Source organism: Oncorhynchus clarkii, chromosome 2, assembly GCF_045791955.1.
Source record: "Oncorhynchus clarkii lewisi isolate Uvic-CL-2024 chromosome 2, UVic_Ocla_1.0, whole genome shotgun sequence".
Lineage (NCBI taxonomy): Eukaryota > Metazoa > Chordata > Actinopteri > Salmoniformes > Salmonidae > Oncorhynchus > Oncorhynchus clarkii.
In genome coordinates, this window is record NC_092148.1 from 30380762 (window position 1) to 30399270 (window position 18509).

General features: G+C 41.9%; 1 protein-coding gene across 3 annotated transcripts in view; it reads left to right on the forward strand.

Moving 5' to 3' along the window:
• LOC139366405 (four and a half LIM domains protein 3-like) overlaps positions 1-18509 on the forward strand; it is a 47006-nt gene that overhangs the window by 18731 nt on the left and 9766 nt on the right. The window contains exon 1 of one of the 3 annotated variants that reach the window (XM_071103868.1): positions 5207-5518. The exons of 1 other annotated variant lie outside the window; for it this stretch is intronic. The gene's annotated coding sequence lies outside the window, so the exon portion shown is untranslated. Of the gene's footprint in view, positions 1-5206; positions 5519-7954; positions 8141-18509 lie in introns of those variants that run through there. One more of the 3 variants, XM_071103876.1, reaches the window with a different exon arrangement.

Consider the following 18509-nt stretch of genomic DNA (forward strand, 5'->3'; position numbering starts at 1 on the left):
ACTAGCCAACTTTGTGTCAAAGGTTTAAGGGAACTACACAGATGACCATTTGGTAAGCAAATACAGAATGTGAAGGGTCATTCAGGTCAGATCCCTAGAAACCAGGAAGGATTGAATTTGCATTGCCCGTTACAGACGATAAGAGGCAGTGTGTCTTTCACCACTGTCTCTGCATGACGGACCAGGCTCTGAGAAATGCCTTAGGACACCAGTAACTTGATATACAGTACAATCTCAACCTTGAGACCAGTCCTACTACAAGCAGGGGTCTCCAACATTTTCTAGCTACTTTTAAATTATGAAATATGTTGCAAACTACTCATGAATTCTTTCCTAGCTAAATAGGCACCATTTAGTATTTTCACTTTGTTTTATTTTTCCTGGTTTGGGATTTTCCTGGTTTGGGATTTTCCTGGTTTGGGATTTTTTCTTCTTCAGTTTTTCACTCTCAAAATTGCAAGTATCCATAGCGAACAATGACATTGGATATTCTAAGTCCATGTCAATGCTTAAAACCTCTCTAGGGTATGCGTCCCACTTGGCCAACATCCAGTGAGTTTGCAGAGCGCCAATTACAGAAATAGTCATTATAAAAATTCAGAAAACAAAACATATTTTACATAGGTTTAAAGATTAACTTCATGTGAATCCAACCACTGTGTCAGATTTAAAAAATGCTTTACGGCAAAAGCATACCTTACAATTATTTGAGAACATAGTTGACAAATTATTACAAACAGTAACCAGACAAATTATTACAAACAGTAACCAGCCAAGCAGAAGCGTTACAAAACTAAAATTAATCCCTTACCTTTTGATGATCTTCATATGGTGGCACTCAGAAGACAGTCATTTACTCAATAAATGTTCCTTTTGTTCGATAAAGTCTCTTTATATCCAAAAACCTCAGTTTTGTTCGCGTTTTCTTCAGTAATCCACAGGCTCAAACTTAGTCAAAACAGCCAGACAAAATCCTAATTGTATCCGTAAAGTTCATAGAAACATGTCAAACGATGTTTATATTCAATCCCCAGGTTGTTTTTAGCCTAAATGATCTATAATATTTCAACCAGACAATAACATTGTCAATATAAAAGGTAAACAAGAAATACACTCTCTCGGGATTGCGCATGAAAAAAGCTCTGTGACACGTCAGGGTCCACTCATTCAGACTGGTCTTACTCCCTCATTTATAAGAATACAAGCCTGAAACCATTTCTAAAGACTGACATCTAGTGGAAGGCACAGGAACTGCAAATTGAGTCCTAAGTCAATGGATACTGTAATGGCATTGAATAGAAAACTGCCAAATCAGTTCTGTTATACTCCGACACTATTTTTAACAGTTTTGGAAACTTTAGTGTGTTCTATCCAAATCTACCAGTTATATGCATATCATATCTCCTGGGCCCGAGTAGCAGGCTGTTTAATTTGGGCATGCTTTTCATCCAAAATTCCGGATGCTGCCCCCTACCCTAGATAAGTTAAATTGCATCAGAAAATTTGAGGGCTGGGGGGGAAAAAAAGAAATGCATTTTTTTGGTGTAATACCCCTTTAACTTGTGCATTTTGCAAAAGAGGAATGTGCTGGTCTAGTGATGTTTTTGCTGCTGCATATATCCAGTGGTGGAAAAGTACCCAATTGTCATACTTGAATAAAAGTAAAGATACCTTTTTTTTAAATGAGACACACCCAGTAAAATACTACTTGAGTATCAGTATCAAAAGTATAAATAATTGCAAATACTTTATATTAAGCAAACCAGATGTCACAAGTGTTGGGTTTAAATGTTTTTAACTATGGATAGCCAGGGGCACACTTTGTGTTTAGTGAGTCCGCCAGATCAACGGCAGTTGAGAGGACGACCAGGGATGTTCTCTTGATAAGTGTGTGAATTGGACCATTTTCCTGTCCTGTTAAGCATTGAAAATGTAACAAGTACTTTTAGGTGTCAGGGAAAATGTATTGAGTAAAAAGTACATAATTTTCTTTAGGAATGTGGTGAAGTAAAAGTAGTCAAAAAAGTAAATAGTAAAGTACAGTTACTCCAAAACATGACTTAAGTAGTACTGTATTTTTACTTAAGTACTTTACACCACTGCATATATTACGTCAGAGTTTGTAAATCAAAAGCCCACCCGATTTTATATAAATAATCATTATATAATTCTGCCAGGTAAGCTTACTTTGCAGTTAACATTTAATTGAAGGTTTTGGGGAAAGTATTTTTCTACCCAGAAGACAGTTCTCATTGTCACAAACTGAATACACGAAGTGAATAAGAGACAAACGTGCGCAGCACACAGACCTACAAGGGCAATATTGATGGAACTTAATTGGCAGATATTGTGTCACGTTTGGCTTTTTAAGCCAATTCTGGCTAACCAGGAGTGGGATAATGTGGATTTGATTGGTTAGAGCTTGAGGTGTCTGATACTTGTGAGATTTGTTTGACAGTTTGCGCTGGAACACGTGAAAAATACATGCACTTTCAGAATTGTTTGGCGAGCTAGTGATAGGTGGGCTGCGAGCTACCAGCGTTCAACCTGTTAGAGACCCCAGTACTACATCATCAAATGTGTGACTGAATCCATTTCTATGACTGAATCACTGACCTCTAAATTAGAAAATCACAATTTCCATACCAATTTCCGTACCAAAGTGTCAAGTCTTCACAGTTCAGAAATATTTAAGATTGTGTTTTTTTTTCTGGGTCCAGACATAACAGCCTTGTGTCTGACGACTGGGGAGGTTGTTGTGTCTAGCTCTAGGTACAAACGAGGGGGGGAGGGAGGCGAAATGTAAAACACCGGCAGAGATGAAATTGTCACCACGCCAGTAAAGATATTGCATAGGAGGACTCCCTCCGTTTCCCCTTCTGAAGATTAGTGCAAACACCATCCTCTCCGGAGACCATCTAGGCTGACCTGCTGCTGAAAGGGAGCCAGAGTAGCACCATTCTCCTTTAGGTGGTAGAAATGCAATACTTTTCAAGGATCAAGCTAAGGCAGCATGTTTTAAGTTCTGTTGCAAGCATGAATGATATTTGCCACACACAAAAAAAAAAAAACACAGCCGTTGACAAATAATCAAACAATCAACTTCCCATGTTATCTACACGTCTGTGTTTCCACCTTGCTCCAATGAAGCCTCAGCGGATGCTATTGAGCCAAACCCTCCCCTCACTCTGCCAGTGTCTGTAGTATTCAGTAGGGTTCTGTTTTCAAAGAGATGAAAGGGAAGCCCTGACCTATCCCCTGGATTGGAGTGCAGATGACCGGCAGCCCAGCCAGGGGAGGACAGGACAGTGACGAGAATTATGGGATGGCCATGTTTGGTAATAAATCTGCACGGTGCTGCTGGTCAGTGGGACTCCTGGGAATCAGGGCCATGTTTTGTTTGTACAAGGAGGAATAATATACTCCACCTTCTCATACAGTGGCTTCTGAACTGTACTCACCCCACTCCATATAATCCACTCCCTACCCCTACCAATGTCCACTAGGGCCCTAACTGAGACGATTTACTGTACTGACTCTCGCTCTCTCTCCTTAGACTTAAACGCTATCTTGTTTATATATCTTTAGACGCTATCTTAAATTACTACGACTAGCTTTTTATCCTTATGTTGAACATTGATCTCTATATAACCTTTTCTCTCAGCTCTTTTGTCTCTGCATTCTTTCACTTCCTGTGTTCCCCTTGCAATGCTGACAGTCTTGTCATTATCTCTCCCTCAACTAGTGTTTCCCAACTCAGATCTAGGCCGATATCGTTTCCCACTTGCTCCCCATCTGTCACTTACTGTACCTTTCTCTTTCTCGCGCTCTCCGTTTTTCCCTCTGCCCTCTTAACATTTACCGGCGAATACCAGTGCTGCAGAGAAAGTAAAGACACCCCTTCCTGAATTCTCCAGTCAGTGACTGTCCAAAACCTCCTTTGGCATGCTGGAGTTGACTGCATACTTCCCCCGAATCCAAACCAGATGTGAAATTGTAATGTATGGCAGGGTTTTTTTCTTTCTCTTCAAAGGAAGTCGAATGTGGGCCAAAAATGTAGTCTTTTGACCATCCACACCGGGATATAAAAATGTATCCAGATACATTTTCCAGAATCTAAAGCTGTTTTTCATGATTGGTTGAGAAAGCACTGTAGGATTTAGGCACATTTTTTTTTCTGTTATCGTTGGGGGAAGAGTTATGGTAAGCTTGGATAGCCATTTGGGGGAGGGGGGGGGGGTATATGACAATTGCATTTCGGGCTGTGCTTTACTTCTGAGAGTAGCTATTCATTCTTTCCTCACAATGAACATGTCCTCTCTTGGCAAGTAAGAATACGGTTTTATCACAATGTCAATTTTGGCATTTACAAAAGTCCGTAATAGGCCTACAGAAATTACTGATGAGCGCTGTGTTACCTCCTTTTCTGTGGTTAACTGACATTCTCCATAAGATATTCTAAATCACTATGAAACTCCTCCTGTTCCATGTTGAGCCCCTTTTTTTTTCTCCCCCTTCGGGGCCAGTTAGCGCATATCCTTCTACTCGCTGTGCAAACCCTGCTAACATTCTAGCGGAGGTTTGTGTCCCGCATAGGCCTGTCTTTTTCCTTGGTTTCCTCTGCCTCTCTTCAAATCTCTAAATCACATCTCTCCTCTACACCTGCTCGCTCATTAAAAGCTAAGAGGAGAGACAAATGCCCTGCCACAGGTACTCATTTGGCCAGCTTTATGTTTACGACACTCTCCCTCATCGGAGCCCTCGGTGTCCTCCCACCACCACACCAGGCTGTGTTTAAATGCTCAGGGACAATGACCGGTTAGACCTCCTGTGTCTGGTCCTCGGCCCAGCCCTCTTTTGGTGAAGTCAAACCCTCCACATAGGAACAGTGTACCGCTTTGTCACTACTGAGCAAAACTAAGATGAGCTGTACTGGGCCTGCCTGTTTACGGTTCCAGCATAGTTGCTGGAACCATGTGGGAAGGACGATATGAGAAGAAAATATCTGAGCCAGCACAGTATGGCTTGAGTCTGCATGATATTATGAAAATGGTCAGTAGAGACAAAGCATCTCGACGCTGTTATTTTAGGGATCACAGAGAGTAGCAATGTCCACAGCAGTAGTGTTTTAGTGGGCCTCGGGCCTACTGATTGTAGCCTCATGAAATGTGAGGAATGAGGATGTTGGTGGGTGGGCCAGGTTGTTCTCGTCTGAAAGTGGGGGAGAAAAGACGTAGAAGTGGCAACTCTTCAGCTGGATCCTCTGTTTGTTTACCAACGGCGTCCGATCTGTGGCTCCACTCCGTGTCTGGAAGCGTAAACAGCGGCGGCCACAGATTGCGCAATGGCTATGCATCCCGACCCGTGGAAGCTATGGAGTGCTGGGGCGGAGTTGGCCTGTTCCAACCGCAATTAAGGAAATGATGCATTGCTTAACAGGAAGTGTTGGTTTAACAAAGGTTTGACCTACCGAGACACATCAGTTTAAGATATGCCTCTGGCATTTTAATCGTGACGAGTGAGTGCCTTTGTCCTTGTTTTTTTTATGTTGGGTACTATTGGAAAGCAGCTAGCTAGGTTCTGTGTCATATTATCCCCATGTGTATCGTCATTTGTCAGTTAGAAGCAGAAAGCATCTTTGTGGTCTGAGTGTCTGTTCATTAGGTTGTTATAGTGACTGTGTTTGTAAGCGTGGTTATCTCGTTTTCATTGGGTTGTTATAGTCACTGTTTTTGCAAACATGGTGTGATCTCATTATCGTGAGCAATTTCCTCTGCTTCCTCTGACTTCATTGGCTCACCCCTTCCTCACAGTTACTGTAGCGTCTTTATCGGATACAGCGAATGCCAGCAAGTGCAGCTCACAACTACAAAAGTACAAACACATGTTGCTCATGAAATGTATCCCCTAGTTTGACTTTGTTGCTTCATTGTGCCTCTAGTCTCTCATGTCAACCGACATGCATAGGCTGAGTTACAGTGGCTTCAGAAAGTATTCGTACCCCTAGACTTATTCCTCCTTTTGTTGTGTCACGGATTAAATCCAAAATGTATTACATGGTTTCTTTCTCACCCATTTTCACGCAATACGCCATAATGACAGTGAATTTTTTTTTTTTTTTTTTTGCACATTTATTGAAAATATCTAATTTGCATAAGTATTCACACTTCTGAATCAATACTTTGTAGAAGCACCTTTTGGGTAAGTCTCTAAAAGCTTTCCACGTCTGGATTTTGCAACATTTCTCCATTCTTTTCAAAATTCTTCAAGCTCTGTCAAATTGGTTGTTGATCATGGCTAGATAGCCATTTTCAGGTCTTGCCATAGATTTTCAAGTAGATGCAAGTAAAAATCTAACTCGGCCACTCAATAACATTTACTGTCTTGGTAAGCAACTCCAGTGTAGATTTGGCCTTGTTCAAGTTCCCAGTGTCTGGTGGAAAGCACGGAACCAGGTTTTCCTCTAGGATTTTGCCTGTGCTTAGCTCCATTCCGTTTATTATTTTATCCTGAAAGACTCCCTAGTCCTTAACGGTTACAAGCATACCCATGACATGATGCAGCCACCACTATAGTAAAAAATATGGAGAGTGGTACTCACTAATGTGTATGTTTGGGGCAAATCCGATAACACTTTGTATTCAGGACAAAAAATTATATTGCTTTGCCACATTTTTTTGCAGTATTACTTTAGTGCCTTGTTGCAAACAGGATGCATATTTTGGAATATTTTTTTCATTTATGTACATGCTTTCTTCTTTTCAATGTCAGTTAGGTTAATATTGTGGAGTAACTACAATGTTGATCCATCCTCAGTTTTCTCCTATCACAGCCGTTAATCTGTAACTGTTTTAAAGTCACCATTGGCCTCATGGTGAAATTCCTGAGCGGTTTCCTTCCTCTTCGGCAACTGAGATGGGAAGGACACACATATATTTGTTGTGACTGGGCGTATTCATACACCATCCAAAGTGAAATTAATAACTTCTTCATGCTCACAGGGATATTCAATATTAGCTTTTTTAAAATTTTTACCATCTACTTTCTTTGCGAGGAATTGGAAAACCTCCCTGGTCTTTGTGGTTGAATGTGTTTTGAAATTCACTGCTCGACTGAGGGACCTTACAATTATCAGTATGAGTGGGATACGGAGATGAGCTAGTCATTCAAATATTGTTAAACACTATTATTGCACTCCGTGAGTCCATGCATCTTATTATGTGACTTTATAAGCACATTTTTACCCCTGAACTTATTTAGGATTGCCATAACAAAAGGGTTGAATACATATTGACTCAAGACATTTCAGTTAATAAATTATATATTTTTTTATTTAAAAAAAGTGTTTGTATGTGTGTGTGTGTGTGTGTATATATATATATATATATATATATATATATATATATATATAAAATTCCACTTTGACATTATGTGTTATTGTGTGTAGACTAGTGACAATTTTTTTGTATTTTTTTTATTCAATTTGAAAATAAAATGTCTCAATGTGGAAAAAGTAATGGGATGTGAATACTTTCTGAAGGCACTGTACTTATCCAGCACAAGACTTGCAGTAGCTAGATCATTGTGTTCTCAAAAGCCTAAAAAGTCAGTTGAACCTGACAGCCCGTTGATGTCCTGATGTTAAGGGAAGTGGCCAGGCAAATGTCCAGTCATCTTGGCCTCCTAGCTGTCTCTGTGGAGAATGTAGTCCTTGAATTATCAACTGTTTAAATCCCAAAGGACACTTGCCTTGCCTTTAATTTGTTTGTTTAAATGTAAAGGGATTGTAATCCTAATGACAGTCTAACACAAACAGGTTCTGGACCATGAAAATATTGTTGTGTAATTCATGCAATCGACATTTTAACATTCGTCACCAAATGGAGTCTTATCTAGCTGACACGGCGTGATACATTGAGTAAATAAGGCAGGGAGAGGTTCCCCGTTTGGCTTAGTTTTGAAATGGCCATTGCGATTGGACTGTAACACAAATTAACTTTTCTTGATATGCTCAACCGGGCCTTAAATGATATACTGAAGTGTCCAGCGCTGTATTTTCTACCCGTCTCAAAGCCAGCCAGGGAGCTTTACTCTGTCTGGAAGACATCCAGACAGTAGAACTGAGGAGCATAATGTGGTGGTATGTGTTTATCCAAACCCAACGTTTCACTTTTCCTCTGCTCTGATTTATGACGTGTCATAGGTTTCAGATCCAACGCCAAGATTGGATTTTCCTCTAAATGTCACCCTCTTCTTTGCTCTTTCTATCTATTCCATTTGATTTCTCCTTAATTTCTTCTCACTCTCCGTGCGTTTTCTGTCGTTCTCATATTGCCCCTTCTAGCCAGTTTAGCTAATGCAGCAATTGTCATGTTTTTAATTCGAAAAATACTAAGCAGGTTAATATTAACTGATACACTACATGACCAAAAATTATGCGGACACCACTTCAAATTAGTGGCTTCGACTATTTCAACAACACCGGTAGCTGAAAGGTGTAGAAAATCGAGAACACAGCCATGCAATCACCATAGACAGACACTGGCAGTAGAATGGCCCGTACTGAAGAGCTCAGTGACTTTCAACGTGGCACCGTCACATTTTTATGACCTGCTAGAGCTGCCCCGGTCAACTGTATGTGTAGTTATTGTGAAGTGGAAATGTCTAGGAGCAACAACTGCTCAGCTGTGAAGTGGTAGGCCACACAAGCTCCTGAAGCATGTACCATGTATAAATCATCTGTCCTCTGTTGCAACACTCACTACTGAGTTCCAAACTGCCTCTGAAAGCAACTTCAGCACAAAACTGTTCTCTGGAGTGATGAATTACGCTTCATCATCTGGCAGTTCAATGGACTAATCTTGGTTTGGTGGGTACCAGGAGAACGCTACCTGCCCGACTGCATAGTGCCAAATGTAAAGTTTGGTGAAGAAGGAATAATGGTCTGGGGCTGTTTTTCATGGTTCGGGCTAGACCCCTTAGTTCCAGTGAAGGGAAATCTTAACGCTACAGCATACAATAACACTCTAGACAATTCTGTGCTTCCAACTTTGTGGCAACAGTTTGGGAAACAGTCCTATTTCAGCATGGCAATGCCCCTGTGCACAAAGCGAGGTCCATACAGAAATGGTTTGTCGATTTTACGTGGAATAACTTGACTGGCCTGCACCGAGCCCTGACCTCAACCCCATCGAACACCTTTGGGATGAACTGGAACGCCGACTGCGAGCCAGGCCTAATCGCTCCCAAGATCAATGCCGACCTCACTAATGCTCTTGTGGCTAAATTCTGCAGGGACTTGCTTCCAATGTTCCAACCTCAAGTGGAAAGCCTTCCCAGAAGAGTGAAGGCTGTTATAGAAGCAAAGGTTGGACCAACTCCATAATAATGCCCATCATTTTGGAATGAGCTGTTTGACGAGCATGTGTACACATACTTTTGGTCATGTAGTGTATCTGTAAGTATTGGGCCACACAAGCTCCTGATGTAATAGTCAGTTGTGATAGTCAGTTGTGAATATTCTTTCATTGCACTCTAGGATTTATTTTGAGGGTGCATTGTGGGCTGTATTCCCTCTCCCATTCACAACATTCATTGTTGAGGTGACAACACAAGTATGAAAGGAAGCAGAGGTATTTGGCAACTACAGGAATTATAGGTCAGCTGGATGCTGGAGACTCAGATTCCCTGTGCTCTACTGATTTGCGCATACTCGCCAATACTCAATGAAACCTATTCCCACACATCTATAGAAACACAAAACCATCTAAACAGACACAAACACAGGATAGACACAACAAAAGCTATAGACTAAACAAAATTGTACACTTGTCGTGCCATTTATAAAACCTTTGATTGGTCAAAACAGAGGACACTGGCTCTATGTCCCTGGAGAGCCACAATGTGGTTTGTAGGGCTCTATGAAATCACTAAAAATGTTTGCCTGATTCCAATGCCCCCGTGCACAAAGCGAGGTCCGTACAGAAATGGTTTGTCGATCTTTGTGGAAGAACTTGACTGACCTGCACAGAGCCCTGACCTCAACCCCAACGAATATCTTTGGAATGAATTGGAACCCCGACTGCGAGCCAGGCCTTATTGCCCGACCTCACTAATGCGCTTGTGACTGAATGCAAGCAAGTCCCGGCAGCAATGTTTCAACATCTAGTGGAAAGCCTTCCTAGAAGAGTGGAGGCTGTTCTAGCAGCAAAAGGTGGGGGACCAACTCCATATTAATGCCCATGATTTTGCAATGAGAAGTTTGACAAGCAGGTGTCCACATACTCTTGGCAATATAGTGTATATGCTTTGATGTTTTTATATAGACCAATGGTTAGTTCAATGTGTGTAAAATATATGCCTTTGGGCTGCAATAGGAAGCCATCTTTGTTTCCTAACTGCAGAGCGCCGAGTGGTTAGAAGAAATATTCCTAAGGAGGCCAGCTAATGTCTAACACACAACCACTCCCCATATTCTGGTAGTCGATCCTTTCTTTTCTCACACTTTAAGATGGCCATTCATGTCCTTTTTTTCTTAATATATGTCCTTTAAAAAGAACAACGGTGGTCTCATTCCCAGTCAGTGAAATAGAGGTGTTTTAAAACCGGGAGCACACATTCTTGTCGAAGTTAAAACAGTTGTAGTCGGTAATAATAAGGTTTTGTTGACTTTGTTTGAGTCTCCTTTCCACAGCAGCATTGCTTGTGGTTGATGTCTGTGTGTGAGGACACTCTGAACCTTTTTTGAGGATGTGTGTGTGTGTGTGTTTGTATGTGTGCATATGTATGTGCTTAATCATAGAGTACACACAGACAAGCAAGAGCTTGAACTCTACACAGAACACCTGTTGGGTGAAGTACACAGGGCGATGTCGCTGTCTAGTACGTCAAGGGCTCTCCTTGCCATGTTTACATCGGCTCAGCTCCAGCAGCCTAACGCTTACTCATCAACATTCTGATCCACTCCGACCAGACTAATCCTCAACGCATGATTATAGAGGACATTTCCAGAAATGACACAAGTACAGTAGCTATAGCGTCACGTTTTTTTTTTCTAAGACATGCATTTTTCTAAGACATGCATGTGTTTCCCATAAGATTGAAACGTGTTAGTCGTGTGCACTCTGGCTATAGATAGGCATATAATGTACTTGGTTTATTTGGTTGTCTCGTAAATATCACCCTTTCATATCCACATTTTGAAGTCCTTTTCAAATAACTTTCTCTGCTCATTGTCTACATAACATTTTCCTTCACAACTTGTCTCTCATCAATGCTATTCCTGTGTCTGTAATTGTGGAATATTAGATGGTTATGTCATAATTTGCTTGTGTAGCATACTTTGTGGAACTCGCTACAGTCTCTTTTTTTTTTTTTCTCGACAGCCAGGGACTGTCTCATCTGTTGATGTAACACACTGTCTACTGCTTTGTCTGGCAACTCTGACCGTCTCCAAACAGACGTTTTACAAGCGGATACTCTCATCGGGGCGTTGGGACAGAGGAAGAGTGCTAGGGACTGTTCCCAGCGAGGAGTACAACGGCCGGCTCGTTTAGAGTGAACCGAAGCGCGAGCAGAGTTTTTAATCAGGGGATTAGCGGGCCGTCAGTTAAACCGGACCGAGCACTGGGGTTGGTGTGAGGGAGCCTTAGCTAACCCATCTCTGGCGCACATCCTGAGTTTGAGCCTGATCAAACGGCGTATAGTGCTGACTGACTTGGCAGCAATGAGTAAACAACTTGCATAGACCCATAGAGAAAGCAATCAGCCCCTCTATTGTTTTATCTCTATGCATAGAGAGAATCACGTTTACATTGCTAGGGCTCTATCTCTATGCATAAACCTCTGTCTCTGTAGGGTCTCCACCAACATGTTAATCGGGGGGGGGGGGTTGTGATGGCTAGAAAAGACTGACCTTGACGTTCTCTAGCTATCTCACCGGATGTTCTGGCTGAGAATGAGAGACTTCAACTCCAACCAACGGCCTTGAAAGAGTAAAGAAAGTCAGGAAAAGGCACTGGTGAGGAGCCACTCCGTTTTTACCTACAGTATATAGCATTTGCAGCATCTGGATATGTTTCCATTGAGCTAAATGTCTTCCAGACAGTTACATTCCCTTTTGGGAATAATGCATGTAATATACCAGAATGTATTACAAGTAACCTTACTGTAAGATATCATAAACAGAATTGTTGGGTTGTTGGTCATCCTTGGCGGGAGAGGTAGTGCTTTCCTATAAGTCTCTCTCAGGGGAATGTGTCACTCACTACTCTAGTGTTTGGGAATGTTACGAGCAGAAAGTGGTTTTTCTTAGTCACTGCGCCCCAAGCACGGATAATATGGACTCCTTCCGGGAATCCGGGATACACTGGGAGCAAAGCAGTGTGAGAAATAGTCTCGATCGTAGTTCACTGAGTACCACTTCCACCCCCTACAACCTTCCATTCTCTCGGTCTCGCTCTCACTCTCTCTGAGCAAACAGCAGCCCCCTCACTGTCTTTTTAGGGGGTGGTGGTGGTTTGAAGGGTGGTCGTTTTGGTTTCTGGACTCAATCACTTGTGGAGCCCCAGGGTCGTACACTGACGTCATGCTCTCTCGCTGTGAGAGCCCAGGTCCTGTGGCATCCGGAGTTCATTTACCCATCAGGGCTGTCCGCTCGCCCCTCACGGATTGTTACTCTTGCATTTCAATACTACAAGATGTGAAGACAAAACAACCCGTTCTGTCCTACCCTAATATGTATTTATGTATCGGGCTTTGGAATGTCGACGAGTGTAAAATTCCCATCCTTTGTTTGGAGTCCTTTGGAGCCACTGGCTGCTTCCTAATCTTAACTGATTGCTGGCAGGCGGGTTATTGTAGCTCAAGCCGTCGTCTCCCCAGGTGCCATAAATACTTGTAAACTCGGCAAAAAAAGAAACGTCCTCTCACTGTCAACTTTATTTTCAGCAAACTTAACATGTAAATATTTGTATGAACATAACTGAGACATAAACCTAACAAGTTCCACAGACATGTAACTAACAAATTGAATAATGTGTCCCTGAACAAAGGGGGGGGGGGGGTCAAAATCAAAAGTAACAGTAAGTATCTGGTGTGGCCACCAGCTGCATTAAGTACTGCAGTGCATCTCCTCCTCATGGACTGCACTAGATTTGCCAGTTCTTGCTGTGAGATGTTACCCCACTCTTCCACCAAGGCACCTGCAAGTTACCGGACATTTCTGGGGGGAAAGACCCTAGCCCTCACCCCCCGATCCAACAGGTCCCAGACATGCTCAATGGGATTGATCTGTGCTCTTCGCTGGACATGGCAAAACATTGACATTCCTGTCTTGCAGGACATCACACGCAGAACGAGCAGTATGACTGGTGGCATTGTTATATATATAAATAACTTGAAATCGGCCCTAATTAAATCTAATTAATATATATATATTTATACCTTTTTATTTAACTGGGCGTGTCAGTTAAGAACACATTCTTATTTTCAATAACGGCCTAGGAACGGTGGGTTAACTGCCTTGTTCAGGGGCAGAACGACAGATTTTCACCTTGTCAGCTCGGGGGATGCAATCTTACAGTAGTCCAACGCAATAGCGACCTGCCTCTCTCTCGTTGCACTCCACAAGGAGACTGCCTGTTACGCGAATGCAGTAAGCCAAGGTAAGTTGCTAGCTAGCATTAAACTTATCTTCTAAAAAACAATCAATCATAATCACTAGTTGACTACACATGGTTGATGATATTACTAGATATTATCTAGCGTGTCCTGTGTTGCATATAATCTGACTGAGCATACAAGTATCTAAGTATCTGACTGAGCGGTGGTAGGCAGAAGCAGTCGAGTAAACATTCATTCAAACATCACTTTTGTGCGTTTTGCCACGTTGTTCGTCAAGCATTGCGCTGTTTATGACTTCAAGCCTATCAACTCCCGAGATGAGGCTGGTGTAACCGAAGTGAAATGGCTAGCTAGTTAGCGCGCGCTAATAGCGTTTCAAACATCACTCGCTCTGTGCCTTCTAGTAGTTGTTCCCCTTGCTCTGCATGGGTAACGCTGCTTCGATGGTGGCTTTTGTCGTTATGTTGCTGGTTCGAGCCCAGGGAGGAGCAAGGAGAGGGACAGAAGCTACAGTGGGGCAAAAAAGTATTTAGTCAGCCACCAATTGTGCAAGTTCTCCCACTTAAAAAGATAAAAGGCCTGTAATTTTCATCATAGCTACACTTCAACTATGACAGACAAAATGGAAAAAAAAATCAAGAAAATCAAGAAAATTGTAGGATTTTTAATGAATTTATTTGCAAATTATGGTGGAAATTTTTTGTTATTGACCAAATACTCAATCTCACTACTTTGTCATTGCCAACAAAGGGTATATAACAGAGGTCAAATGTTTTCTGTAAGTCTTCACAAGGTTTTCATACACTGTTGCTGGTTTTTGGCCCATTCCTCCATGCAGATCTCCTCTAGAGCAGTGATGTTTTGGGGCTGTTTCTGGACAACACGGACTTTCAACTCCCTCCAAAGATTTTCTATGGGGTTGAGATCTGGAGACTGGCTAGGCCACTCCAGGACCTTGAAATGCTTCTTACGAAGCCACTTCCTCGTTGCCTGGGCGGTGTGTTTGGGATCATTGTCATGCTGAAAGACCCAGCCACGTTTCATCTTCAATGCCCTTGCTGATGGAAGGAGGTTTTCACTCAAAATCTCACGATACATGGCCCCATTCATTCTTTCATTTACACGGATCAGTCGTCCTGGTCCCTTTGCATTAAAACAGCCCCAAAGCATGATGTTTCCACCCCCATGCTTCACAGTAGGTATGGTGTTCTTTGGTTGCAACTCAGCATTCTTTGTCCTCCAAACACGACGAGTTGAGTTTTTACCAAAAAGTTATATTTTGGTTTCATCTGACCATATGACATTCTCCCAATCTTCTTCTGGATCATCCAAATGCTCTCTAGCAAACTTCAGACGGGCTTGGACATGTACTGGCTTAAGCAGGGGGACACGTATGGCACTGCAGGATTTGAGTCCCTGGCGGCGTAGTGTGTTACTGATGGTAGGCTTTGTTACTTTGGTCCCAGCTCTCTGCAGGTCATTCACTAGGTCCCCCCGTGTGGTTCTGGGATTTTTGCTCACCGTTCTTGTGATCATTTCTTCAATTGATTTCTTCAAACCAAGCTGCTTACCTATTGCAGATTCAGTCTTCCCAGCCTGGTGCAGGTCTACAATTTAGTTTCTGGTGTCCTTTGACATCTCTTTGGTCTTGGCCATAGTGGAGTTTGGAGTGTGACTGTTTGAGGTTGTGGACAGGTGTTTTTTATACTGGTAACAATTTCAAACAGATGCCATTAATACAGGTAACGAGTGGAGGACAGAGAAGCCTCTTAAAGAAGAAGTTACAGGTCTGTGAACCAGAAATCTTGCTTATTTGTAGGTGACCAAATACTTATTTTCCACCATAATTTGCAAATCAATTCATTAAAAATCCTACTGTGATTTTCTGGATTTTTTTTTCTAATTTTGTCTGTCATAGTTGAAGTGTACCTATAATGAAAATCATTATCATCTTTTTAAGTGGGAGAACTTGCACAATTGGTGGCTGACTAAATACTTTTTTGCCCCACTGTATACTGTTACACTGGCAATACTAAAGTGTTTATAAGAATATCCAATAGTCAAAGGTTAATGAAATACAAATGGTATAGAGGGAAATAGTCCTATAATTCCTATAATAACTACAACCTAAAACGTCTTACCTTGGAATATTGAAGACTCATGTTAAAAGGAACCACCAGCTTTCATATGTTCTCATGTTCTGAGCAAGGAACTGAAACGTTAGCTTTCTTACAAAGCACATATTGCACTTTTACTTTCTTCTCCAACACTTTGTTTTTGCTTTATTTAAACCAAATTGAACATGTTTCATTATTTACTTGAGGCTAAATTGATTTTATTGATGTATTATACTAAGATAAAATAAGTGTTCATTTAGTATTTGTCATTATTACAAATAATGAAAATCTGCCGATTTTAATCGGTATCGGCTTTTTTGGTCCTTCAATAATCGGTATCTGGTCTAGCGATGGTGGGTTTGTGCCCATAGGTGACGTTGTTGCCAGTGATGTCTGGTGAGGACCTGCTTTACAACAGGCCTACAAGCCCTCAGTCCAGCCTCTCTCAGCCTATTGCGGACAGTCTGAGCACTAATGGAGGGACTGTGCGACCCTGGTGTAACTCGGGCAGTTGTTACCATTCTGTACCTGTCGCGCAAGGGGGAAAGAAGTGGGCTCCAGAATGCCTTGGATGATCCATGCCAGGCTCCGAAAGCTTGTACCCTTGGTTGTTTAGACATCTCCAATGCAATATTGGTCCAGCCTTCACAGAACTAGTGCTTACATCAAACGTAAGTGCTTTCTGGCCATACTTTGAATGACTTGTTTGCAAGCTACTGATACAAATGAACTGGGAAAGGGCAATAAACAGATCCTCCATTTTTTATTTTAGATGAAGGATGATGTCAGAACACAGGCTAACCTTTGCTTTCAGTACCGCATGAGTATGCACATGCCTGGTCTCGTTCACCTGTTTGGAAAGCAAGGCTAGCACATGCCTGGTGCAGCAGGATATGCTTTGGTTTGATGGTGCAGCCTACACCTTAGCCTTGTGTCATATGTATAGACAAGTCATTGGCATGAAGCTAGCTAACATTTACTTTGGCTCACTAAAGAAAGTTCTAGGTATTGAACCGTGGGGTTGCAAGCTCAAATTCCATCCAATCATCCATGTTTGGTTTAACCAAGGTGGTTGTCAATGATGCCCCCCCCAGTTTCATGACTATGAAGTGTATAATGGTTGAGTCTCTCAGGTCCTCGGGGGATATGTATCAGTTGCCTCATGAGCTGTGGTAGGCTAGTGACGTGAACCAGAGACCGCAGGGCTCCCTAACAGTAACGCTGCCTAATTTATGGTTCTGCTTATTGAAGGGGGAAGAGAGGGGGTTGAAAGTGCCTCGCCAAAATGGGTAAAGTGGTGTAATTTCAGAGAGAACACATCAGTGGGTTATTTATGAACATTAGGAGCAGGTGAGGACATTTTTGTCTTTACTCCATCACCCGACTCATTTGAAGCAATTCCACATGAATGACAGACTCCCATTTTTTTTAATCAAATAAAATCTATGTCAAACAAAAACCAATGATTGCAAAGTTAAACGAACCTTACAACGCTATGCACAAGGACTACTTCTAATCATTTCCAAAAATGTAATAAAAACACATTTACTTGAACAGTGGAATTGCCCCTCTCACCGAGAGCTGAAACATGATAGTTTAGGTCTGATGTGGTCTTTGATCCAGTATTATGTGTTGTGGTGATTGCACTGTGTGTGTGTGTGTGTGTGTGTGTGTGTGTGTGAATATTAACACAGGCAGCACTAGACCTCTCAAGTCTTGATTTCATTATTTCTGGGTGGTTGAACACTTATCACAGGGCTTTCCTTCAGCGACACTGTAATGTTTTGTCAACCAGATACCATTACCATAATGCGCAAACAATATTATAGTGTACTTCAGCTAAGATATAGTATGTCATCAAACTGATGTTCCTTTAAAAACTATGTATAAATATAACATTACAGTATATGTTAGTGAATATACACTACAGTATATGTTAGTGAATATACACTACATGACCAAAAGTGTGTGGACACCTGCTGGTCGAACATCTCATTCCAAAATCATGGGGATTAATATGGAGTTGTTCCGCCCCTTTGCTCCAATTAGGATCAAGTCAAATTGTATTAGTCACATGCGCCGAATACAACAGGTTACCTTACTGCACAGTGAAATGCTTACTTACAAGCCCCTAACCAACAATGCAGTTTTAAAAAATATGAATAAGAAATAAAATTAACAAGTAGTTAAAGAGCAGCAGTAAAATAACAATAGCGAGACTATATACAGTGGGTTCCGGTACAGAGTCGATATGCGGGGGCACCGGTTAGTTGAGGTAATATCTCCATGTATATAGGTAGTTATTAAAGCGATTATGCATTTATAATAATGGACAGTAGAAGCGGTAAAAGAGAGTGGGGGGAGCAATGCAAATATTCTGGGTAGCCATTTGATTAAATGTTCAGGAGTCTTATTGCTTGGGGGTAGAAGCTGTTTATAAGCCTCTTGGACCTAAACTTGGCACTCCGGTTCAGCTTGTCATGTGGTAGCAGAGAGAACAGTCTATGACACGGGTGGCTGACGTTTTTGACAATCTTTAGGGTGCACGGGTGGCTGACGTCTTTGACAATCTTTAGGGTGTTCCTCTGACACCGCCTGGTATAAAGGTCCTGGATGGCAGGAAGCTTGGCCCCAGTGATGTACTGGGCCGTACGCACTACCATCTGTAGTGCCTTGTGGTCGGAGTCCGAGCAGTTGCCATACCAGGCAGTGATGCAACCAGTCAGGATGCTCTCGATGGTGCAGCTGTAGAACCTTTTGAGGATATGA